Genomic DNA, 11,252 nt, shown 5'->3' on the forward strand with positions numbered 1-11,252 from the left:
ACACTCCGACGAGCTCTTTATATCATCAATACTTGATTATGGCCTCTCACCCTGCATGTTCCAAGAGGGACAGGAGGACATGCAGTTTAGTGATACACAAAACTTACAGCAGCCACGATCACAAGAAGATGAGGGTGGGAAATGTCAAATTTTGTCTGAGGATGAGACACAGCTGCCGATAAGTCAGGCTGTTATTAAGTCACCAAGTCAGGAGGACCAGTGTGCGGCGGTAGAAAAGGAGGTGGATGACAAAGTCACTAAACCAACCTGGGAAGCTGGCATGCAGAGCAAGGCCAGCATTGCTAAGGAGGGGGGAATCGGCAGCACCAAAACAGGAAGGAAGAGGCAGTAGGGTGACCAGAGGGAGAAGGCGGGCAACTGTTCCTCAGAGCACCGACACTTGTGAAAAGGGCTGCCACTAGGAGTCTAGGAATTTCAGGGCCCCATTCTAGCAAAATTTTCAGGTCCCTTTAAGACTCCACCCCAGATCTGCTTCCTCCTCTCGAGCCTTCCACAGTCCCACTGCGCACTCTTGGAAAAACTTCACTTCTACACCACGTCCTCACCAATCACATATTAATAGTTCCCATTGCACACCATAGCACTTACGTAGCCAGCAGCTTTTGTTTTGGCCAAAATACTTTTTAAGCTGCCACAAGTTAGATTTTTTTGGCAGGGCCCTACTCTACTCTAATCAATTAAATATTTCTTAAAATATCCAATACTCTTTTCAGGTATATTTTTATTTGTTTTCTTTAAGGGAATGTGTCACATAAAATGTTTCAAATGACCAATAATACTATATACAAGGGACAAATAACATCATACCATGACCAGACCACATATTACCACCACATAGTGACTGAATAAAACCAAATACAGGAACAAATACCATCACAACATGGCAGGACCACATATTACCACCATATAGTGACTGATTAATACCACATCCAAGGAATAAATACCACCACACCATGACCAGAACACATATTACCACCACATAGTGACCAAAAATACTTATGGTAATATTAGTATTGCGCTTCTTTTAATTAATGATGTGCCATTATACACAGGAGTACTGTACACAGTATAGTGTAAGTGCACAGATAATTCAGTGATTACCAGTTACATTATACACAGGAGCTCCGTATATAGTGTCAGTGTACAGGTAATACAGGGATCCCCAGTGACCTTATACCCTGGAGCATTGCATATAGTGTACAGGTAATACAGTGATCACCAGTGACTTTAAATACAGGAGCTCTGTGTATAGTGTACAGGGTCGGACTTGGGTGACAAGGGCCCACTAATAACATTGACTTTGGAGGGGGGCCCACTTCTCACCTGCATGCAAATATTATACTACCTTTGTTCACAAATTTACCTATATCTCTATATAATAATAAACTGGGTAGCGTGGTTAATGAATGATGAGATGCTGCTTTTTCTGTACAGAATGAATCAAGTGAATTATGCCAAGTACTGCCCATACAGTGGGGTTGGGGGCCCAGATCTACACAGGGACCCACCAGGGGATTCCCCTGTTACCCTGTGGGCCAGTTCGAGCCTGATAGTGTATAGTGTACAGGTAATACATTAATCACCAGTGACATTATACAAAGGAGCTTTGTATATCATATATGGTGTATAGCAGAGGTGTCAAACTGCATTCCTCGAGGGCCACCAACAGGTCATGTTTTCAGGATTTCCTTCCACAAGGTGCTGGAATCATTCTGTGCAGGTGATTAAATTATCACCTGTGCAATACAAGGAAATCCTGAAAACATGACCTGTTGGCGGCCCTCGAGGAATACAGTTTGACACCTCTGGTGTATAGTGTCAGTGTACAGATAACATACTGACTCACCGGTGATGTCTCTAGTTGAAGTCCTTCATCTTCGCTTTTCTTCTTCATCCAGCGCAGGCGCCATCCACTCTTCCAGCCATGACTCGTATCTACATAAAATAAGTTATCTAGAGAACCACTTCCAGAGCACATTCCCCATCTTCTATACTTCGCAGCTGAATACAGACGTGCACCCACCATTAATATATAATTAGTTATTATGCAACCTATCATTCCAAATATAATACACCACTGTGCCCCCACTAACTATGCATAGCCACTTTCCCCAACCAATAAATATATAATTAGTACCTGTATTCTTTCCCCTAATTGATTAACAGTCCCACTCACATCCTCAGTGCCCCCCACTCTGTACTTCCCTCTCCCCGATTCATTATATTTACATGCAACCCTCTGCCCCAATTCATTGTCATGTCCTCTCTCTCCCACCCCTACTTTCTATTCATTATCATTTACTCTCCCCACCCCAATTCATCATTTGTTGTCCTCCTCCCTCAATTCATCATTTTCTCTCCCTACCCTCCACCCTCAATTCATCATTTGCTCTCCCACCCTCAATTCATTATCATTTGCTCTTTCCCCCACCCTTAATTCATTATAATTTGCTCTCCCCATCCCCCCACCGTCAATTCATCATTTGCATCCTCCACCCTCAATTCATCATTTGCTCTCCCCACCTTCAATTTTATCATTTGAGCTCCACACCTCCCATTCTCAATTCAGTCATTTGCTTTCCCCCACTCCCAATTTATCATGTAAATCATGGGATGGACAGACATGCATAGCTCCCCAAACGTCCCGAATTTAGCAGGACTCACCCGTGTGTGTGTATATATGTACTATACATGCACAGTACAGACCAAAACTTTGGACACACCTTCTCATTTAAAGATTTTTCTGTGTTTCCATGACTATGAAAATTGTACATTCACACTGAAGGCATCAAAACTATGAATTATCATACGCAATAAACCAAAGCCAGAGCAGCACAGTCTAATAAACGGTGTTTCACAGACTATCAGGTGCCTTTATATGCAACAGCGGACTCTACAGCCCTAGAATCTAAACTTCAGGTGCTCCTCTGAAAAAAACATCCATCCATGCGATCCTTATGAAAGAAATGAGGGCACTCATCAGTCTTCACTAGATTCAATCCTTTATTGGTAACATATCCAGATAAAATCATGGCCGGAAACGACAGAACCAATGCTCGTGTGAGCAGGGGAGACTAGGGACGACGGCCGTTTCGCGCTGTGCTTGCGCTTCTACGGGTCCAAAACTATGAATTAACACATGTGGAATTATATACTTAACAAAAAAGTGTGAAACAACTGAAATTATGTCTTATATTCTAGGTTCTTCAAAGTAGCCACCTTTTGCTTTGATGACTGCTTTGCACACACTTGGCATTCTCTTGATGAGCTTCAAGAGGTAGTCACCGGGAATGGTCTTCCAACAATCTTGAAGGAGTTCCCAGAGATGCTTAGCACTTGTTGGCCCTTTTGCCTTCACTCTGCGGTCCAGCTCACCCCAAACCATCTCGATTGGGTTCTGGTCTGGTGACTGTGGAAGCCAGGTCATCTGGCGTAGCAGCCCATCACTCTCCTTCTTGGTCAAATAGCCCTTACACAGCCTGGAGGTGTGTTTGGGGTCATTGTCCTGTTGAAAAATAAATGATGGTCCAACTAAACGCAAACTGGATGGAATAGCATGCCGCTGCAAGATGCTGTGGTAGCCATGCTGGTTCAGCATGCCTTCAATTTTGAATAAATCCCCAACAGTGTCACCAGCAAAGCACCCCCACACCATCACACCTCCTCCTCCATGCTTCACGGTGGGAACCAGGCATGTAGAGTCCATCCGTTCATCTTTTCTGTGTCGCACAAAGACACGGTGGTTGGAACCAAAGATCTCAAATTTGGACTCATCAGCGCAAAGCACAGATTTCCACTGGTCTAATGTCCATTTCTTGTGTTCTTTAGCCCAAACAAGTCTCTTCTGCTTGTAGTCTGTCCTTAGCAGTGGTTTCTAAGCAGCTATTTTACCATGAAGGCCTGCTGCATAAAGTCTCCTCTTAACAGTTGTTGTAGAGATGTGTTTGCTGCTAGAACTCTGTGTGGCATTGACCTGGTCTCTAATCTGAGCTGCTGTTAACCTGCGATTTCTGAGGCTGGTGACTCGGATAAACTTATCCTCAGAAGCAGAGGTGACTCTTGGTCTTCCTTTCCTGGGGCGGTCCTCATGTGAGCCAGTTTCTTTGTAGCGCTTGATGGTTTTTGCCACTGCACTTGCGGACACTTTCAAAGTTTTCCCAATTTTTCAGACTGACTGACCTTCATTTCTTAAAGTAATGATGGCCACTCGTTTTTCTTTACTTAGCTGCTTTTTTCTTGCCATAATACAAATTCTAACAGTCTATTCAGTAGGACTATCAGCTGTGTATCCACCAGACTTCTGCACAACACAACTGATGGTCCCAACCTCATTTATAAGGCAAGAAATCCCACTTATTAAACCTGACAGGGTACACCTGTGAATTGAAAAACATTCCCTCCCGGTGACTACCTCTTGAAGCACATCAAGAGAATGCCGAGAGTGTGCAAAGCAGTCATCAAAGCAAAAGGTGGCTACTTTGAAGAACCTAGAATATAAGACATAATTTCAGTTGTTTCACACTTTTTTGTTAAGTATATAATTCCACATATGTTAATTCATAGTTTTGATGCCTTCAGTGTGAATTTACAATTTTCATACTCATGAAAATACAGAAAAATCTTTAAATGAGGTGTGTCCAAAATTTAGCTCTTTACTGTATATATATATATATATATATATATATATATATATATATATATATATAATATTCTATATATTCTACTCCATTATATATATATATATATATATATATATATATATATATATATATATATATATATATATATACAATTCTTTTTTAGTCTTAATGAAAAGAGGGATGGATGACAAACTGGAATCTGTGGAAATCTGACGCTCCACTAAGTAAATTTCAATCTGCAAATGATTTATTTAGATTCTCATTGAAAGCCCATATTTCATATTTCATTAATAATATATGTCTGAATAACAGAACATCTGTTTACAAAGTGAAGCTTTTAAATAATCCTTGGGCCAAAGGCTTAAAGATGAACTGTCAGTCCTCCTGACATATCTGCTTCAGTAAATTCCTCATGAAATAACATTTCTTGAGCATTGACTTTTCAGCCTGTTCTGTGCCATTCATCCTGAATATGTATAAATACATTGACAAATGGATGATACACAGCTGGACACAGTCTATTCTGAAAGTGTCAGAATTTGTAGGAATTTTTTGTAATAAACGATGTTACCTTAGTTTTAATAGCAGCACAAAAATGGAGTATATCTGCCCCTGTGTACTGTTTGGTCAGATGGAATTTTTACTCAATCAAGTAAACAATAATTAGCAAGCCAACTTTTTTTGGAAAGTTTTCACCAAGTACTCTTTCAACAGGGATCTACCCAACTATTCATACTTGCTGAAATGTGGACATTTAATTTATAGACTCAGGCCTTCTTCAAATCAGTCCTGCAGGAAATCTAGGATGCTGTTAATATGAAGGCTAGAAGATATACTCCTTGAGTTGATTACAAACTGAAATTATTTATTTGATCCTTGCATAACCCGTACTGGATTCAGATTTGAACTGTGACAATGACTTTATGATTGCCTCAGAGAGCACTCTAGATTGCAATAGAGTCTTGTCACCCTCCATGTTGTCAGGCGGAATCTTGTCAGAGTTAGGTGCCTTAAGGCATCAAGTTCTACACTGAGATGTCTCCAGTAACAATCTCAACTCAATTGAAAGAAAGACAATCTCTTTAGCCAGAAATGTATGATAGCTACTACTTTGGCCTGCTCTTGCCTGTTTTTCTGGAAGAAAAATTTAGGTTAGATTAAACCTTCAATGGATGAAAAGGCGATCCACAACCATGGGATTTTTCTCCTGTTAAAGGAAAATCTCCTTTTGGTATTGAGCCTTGAATTTTTGTTGCTCTCTGGCATTCACCACATCAAAGTGATCTTGAATATCTTTAGAGCATTGCATTAGTGATATTGACCCTGATAACTTCATTTTACGGGCTAGAACCAGTCCTTCTTGGCATTGGATGCACTGATGTATTGACCCAGAGGCAGGGCTGGACTGGCCATTCGGCAATTCTGGCGAATGCCAGAAGGGCCTGTTTGGTTGTGGGCTGCCTTGTCTGCTACATTGTTATCAGAATCTGCATCCTCAAGATGCCCATAAACAGTTGACGGAGCACAAAGTCGCTGGCTCGGTCACTTACCCTAGCAGGCTGTGGGCGTCTCTTCTGTCTGCGACCTGCTGGAGGCCAGCACCAACACGGGAAGTCAGCAGTTCAATGACGTCCCTGCATTGCGCTGCCAGCATCCACTTCGAGAATGAACAGAAGACGAGTCAGACTCTGGAGGATGAGGTGTCTGGATTAGGTGAGTATAGGGATTTTTTTTTTTTGTTGGACTGCAGACTTTCATCTCAAATCTGGACAAGCTCTTTAATTATAAAATGAAGTCCTGTAGTATGCAAACACTAACGGCATATATATAATATACTCACTGTCAGGATGCGGCTCTGCTTGCTGGTTCCTGCAGTCATCACATAGCCACTTCACTCATATGCGATTTTTATACTTATGGTCACGTGACAACAAGCTTCTCTTTCCGTTTCCCTATGTTTTACACAGAACATTAAGAGAATTTCGGGAGAGGAGCTCGTCGACACGTGACTAAATGTGCAAATTACATATGTGCTTTGTAGGAGTGGGGGAGCCAAATTGAATTCTTGCCCTGGGTGCCAGAAAATCTAGATACACCTCTGTGTGTGCCCAACATATGTACTGAAGTGGCTCTCTTACCTTGCACCTGTTCACATCTGATTTTCTGTTTGGAAGGGATGGTCAGTCTTTGATTTTTGTATATACAAGCTTTCATAGATTGTACGCTTGTGAGCGGAGACCTCACTCCTTTTGGTATCTGTTGAGTTATGTTATTCTGTATTGTCTGTACAAGTCACCTCTAAAATGTAAAGTGCTGCGCAATATGTTGGCGCTAAAGAAATAAAAATTATTTTTATTAATTATTATTATTTCTGAAGTTGTCGATGGCTGCTGGGCACACATAAATTGGCCAATTTATGTGCTAAGTATATTTTACCTCTCTTTCTAGAGCAGCAATGCAATTCCAACTTTATATATTCCATGTTTGCATACAATAGCTTCACAGAGTGCAGCTTTAATTTATTAATTCTGTTGGATCCACAGACCTGAGATCCCTGAAACAAGCAGAGTAAAATGAAATGTAAGACATTGCAGACAGCTAGAAAGTGTACACATTTTTAAGGGGATCTGTCACCTACTCTTTCATATACAGTATAAGCTGCGGCCACCGCCTTTAGGGGCTTATCTGCAGCATTCTGTAATGCTGTAGATAAGCCCCCGATGTAACATGAAAGATAAGAAAAACAAGTTAAGGTACCGTCACACTAAACGATATCGCTAGCGATCCGTGACGTTGCAGCGTCCTGGCTAGCGATATCGTTTAGTTTGACACGCAGCAGCGATCAGGATCCTGCTGTGATGTCGCTGGTCGCTGAATAAAGTCCAGAACTTTATTTGGTCGTCCGATCGCTGTGTATCGTTGTGTTTGACACCAAAAGCAACGATACCAGCGATGTTTTACACTGGTAACCAGGGTAAACATCGGGTTACCAAGCGCAGGGCCGCGCTTAGTAACCCGATGTTTACCCTGGTTACCAGCGTAAAAGTAAAAAAAACAAACAGTACATACTCACCCAGCGTCATACCTCCCCCAGCGTCTGCTTCCTGACACTGACTGAGCGCCGGCCCTAAAGTGAAAGTGAAAGCCGCTGTGCTGTTAGGGCCGGAGCTCAGTCAGTGTCAGGAAGCAGAAGCTGGGGGACGCTGGGTGAGTATGTACTGTTTGTTTTTTTTACTTTTACGCTGGTAACCAGGGTAAACATCGGGTTACTAAGCGCGGCCCTGCGCTTAGCAACCCGATGTTTACCCTGGTTACCCGGGGACCTCGGCATCGTTGGTCGCTGGAGAGCGGTCTGTATGACAGCTCTCCAGCGATCAAACAGCGACGCTGCAGCGATCGGCATCGTTGTCGCTATCGCTGCAGCGTCGCTTAATGTGACGGTACCTTAAGATTATACTCACCAAGGGGTGGTCCGGTCCGATGGGCGTCGCAGGTCCGGCACCTCCCATCTTCATGCAATGACGTCCTCTTCTTTGCTTTCTGTCGCGGCTCCTGTGCAGGCGAACTTTATCTGTCATGTTGAGGGCAGAGCATAGTGCTGCAGTGCGCAGGTGCCGGGAAAGGTCAAAGAAGCCCAACACCTGCGCACTGCAGTACTTTGCTCTGCCCTCAACAGGACAAATCAGTACGCCTGTGCAGGAGCCGCAACAGGAATCAAAGAAGAGGACGTAAATGCATGAAGATGGGAGGCGCCTGAACCGGACCACGACGCCCATCGGACCGGACCGCCCCCTCAGGTGAGTATAATCTAACTTGTTTTTCTTATCTTTCAGGTTATATGGGGGGGAGATTATCTACAGCATTAGGGTATGTGCACACGTCCGGATTTCTTGCAGAAATTTCCTGAAGAAAACCGGAAATTTTCTGCAAGAAATCCGCATTTTTTTTTTGCGTTTTTTTCCCGTTTTTTTTGCGTTTTTTTAGCATTCTGCAAGCGTAATTAGCTTGCAGAATGCTACAGTTTTCCAAGCGATCTGTAGCATCTAGTGTTGAGCATTCCGATGCTGCAAGTATCGGGTATCGGCCGATACTTGCTGTATCGGAATTCCGATACCGGGATTCCGATACTCTTGTGGTATCGGGTATCGGGTATCGGAACAACATTAATGTTAAAATGTGTAAAAGAGAGAATTAAAATAAAAAATATCGCTATACTCACCTGTCCGACGCAGCCGGGACCTCAGCGCAGGAACCGGCAGCGTTGTTTGTTTAAAATTCCCGCTTTTACATGGTTACGCGAAGTCCCGGCTTGTGATTGGTCAGGGCGGCCATGTTGCCGGGCCGCGGACCAATCACAGCAAGCCGTGACGAAAATACGTCACGGCTTGCTGTGATTGGTCCGCGTCCCGGCAACATGGCCGCCATTAACCAATCACAAGCCGTGACGTCACGGGAGGCTGGAAACGCGCTCATTTTAAAAAGGGCGCGTGTCCAGCCTCCCGTGACGTCACGGCTTGTGATTGGTTGCGTCGCGGTCAACCAATCACAAGCCGGGAGGCTGGACACGCGCCCATTTCAAAATGAGCGCGTCCAGCCTCCCGGCTTGTGATTGGTTGATCGCGGCGCAACCAATCACAAGCCGTGACGTCACGGGAGGCTGGACACGCGCCCATTTTAAAATGAGCGCGTCCAGCCTCCCGGCTTGTGATTGGTTGACCGCGGCGCAACCAATCACAAGCCGTGACGTCACGGGAGGCTGGACACGCGCCCATTTTAAAATGAGCGCGTGTCCAGCCTCCCGTGACGTCACGGCTTGTGATTGGTCAGGGCGGCCATATTGCCGGGACGCGGACCAATCACAGCAAGCCGTGACGTAATTTCGTCACGGCTTGCTGTGATTGGTCCGCGTCCCGGCAACATGGCCGACCTGACCAATCACAAGCCGGGAATTGACGTAACCAAGTAATAGCGCGATTTTTAAACAAACAACGCTGCCGGTTCCCTCGCTGAAGTCCCGGCTGCGTCGGACAGGTGAGTATAGCGATATTTTTTATTTTAATTCTTTCTTTTACACATTTATATGGTTCCCAGGGTCTGAAGGAGAGTTTCCTCTCCTTCAGACCCTGGGAACCATCAGGAATACCGTCCGATACTTGAGTCCCATTGACTTGTATTGGTATCGGGTATCGGTATCGGATTGGATCCGATATTTTGCCGGTATCGGCCGATACTTTCCGATACCGATACTTTCAAGTATCGGACGGTATCGCTCAACACTAGTAGCATCGCTTGGAAAACTGACTGACAAGTTGGTCACACTTGTCAAACATAGTGTTTGACAAGTGTGACCAACTTGTTACTATAGATGCTGCTTATGCAGCATCTATAGTAAAAGATAGAATGTTTAAAAATAATAATAAAAAAAAAAAATGGTTATACTCACCCAGACGATCTCCTCAGCGGCGTCCGTTCCTATAGATGCCGGTGTGGTTCAGGACCTGTGATGACGTCGCGGCTTGTGATTGGTCGCGTGAGTCACATGAGCGGTCACGCGACCAATCACAAGACAGTGACGTCATCACAGGTCCTGAACCACACCATCTATAGGAACCGAAGAGAGAGCATTTTAATTCTTTTTTTTGACCAATTATATGGTGCCCAGTCCGTGGAGGAGAGTCTCCTCTCCTCCACCCTGGGTACCAACCGCACATAATCTGCTTACTTCCCGCATGGTGTGCACAGCCCCGTGCGGGAAGTAAGCAGATCAATGCACTCCTAGGTGTGCGGAATCCCCGCAATTCCGCATTTTTAAATGAACATGTTGCTTTTTTTTCCGCAATGCGATTTTTTCGCGGAAAAAATCGCAACATTTGCACAAAAAATGCGGAATACCCTGTAAATAATAGGAGGCATATGTAAGCATTTTTTTTGCGTTTTTATCACGTTTTTATAGCGAAAAAACACGAAAAATCCTGAACGTGTGCACATGACCTTACAGAATGCTGTAGATAAGGCCCTGATGGCGGTGGCCGAAGCTTATATGTGAAAAAGTAGGTGACAGATTCCCTTTAATGGACCATATGAACACTTTTAACAGTTTGTTGCAGTGACTGAGCCTCTCTCTTGCAAAAGTGTTTTATTTGTGACCAATAGTCCTATATGGCTAAATTCTAAAGTAAAGATTTTTCTCATTCTTATCTCAGTTGGGACTATGAAGTTATTTGTCCACATCTCTTTCCTTGCATACCTGCCATTTCAGGGTAAAAGTATTCTTGAGAATATGCAAAATAATGGGCATGGAGCAACTTGAGTGTTCAACTCTTGAACGCAGCTTTCCTGGTGCAATCTTTCATCTCCATTGTTTCTATCTTTTAGATATCATATACCTCAGTTATAAATTGCAGTATACCTTCTCTCTGTTTCAGCATTCCATGTCATATCAGTTTTATCTGATGCGTCTTCATGCTAACTGGCTTTAAGTCTCTGCTGCCAGATGTAAACAGGCTTAATAGAACATGGGAAATTATAGGAGTCAAATGTCTTCATCATGAGGATGTGATATGGAGGTGGTAGAAATCTTTTCAAAATGTA

This window comes from Ranitomeya variabilis, chromosome 2, assembly GCF_051348905.1.
Source record: "Ranitomeya variabilis isolate aRanVar5 chromosome 2, aRanVar5.hap1, whole genome shotgun sequence".
In the NCBI taxonomy this organism is placed as follows: Eukaryota; Metazoa; Chordata; class Amphibia; order Anura; family Dendrobatidae; genus Ranitomeya; species Ranitomeya variabilis.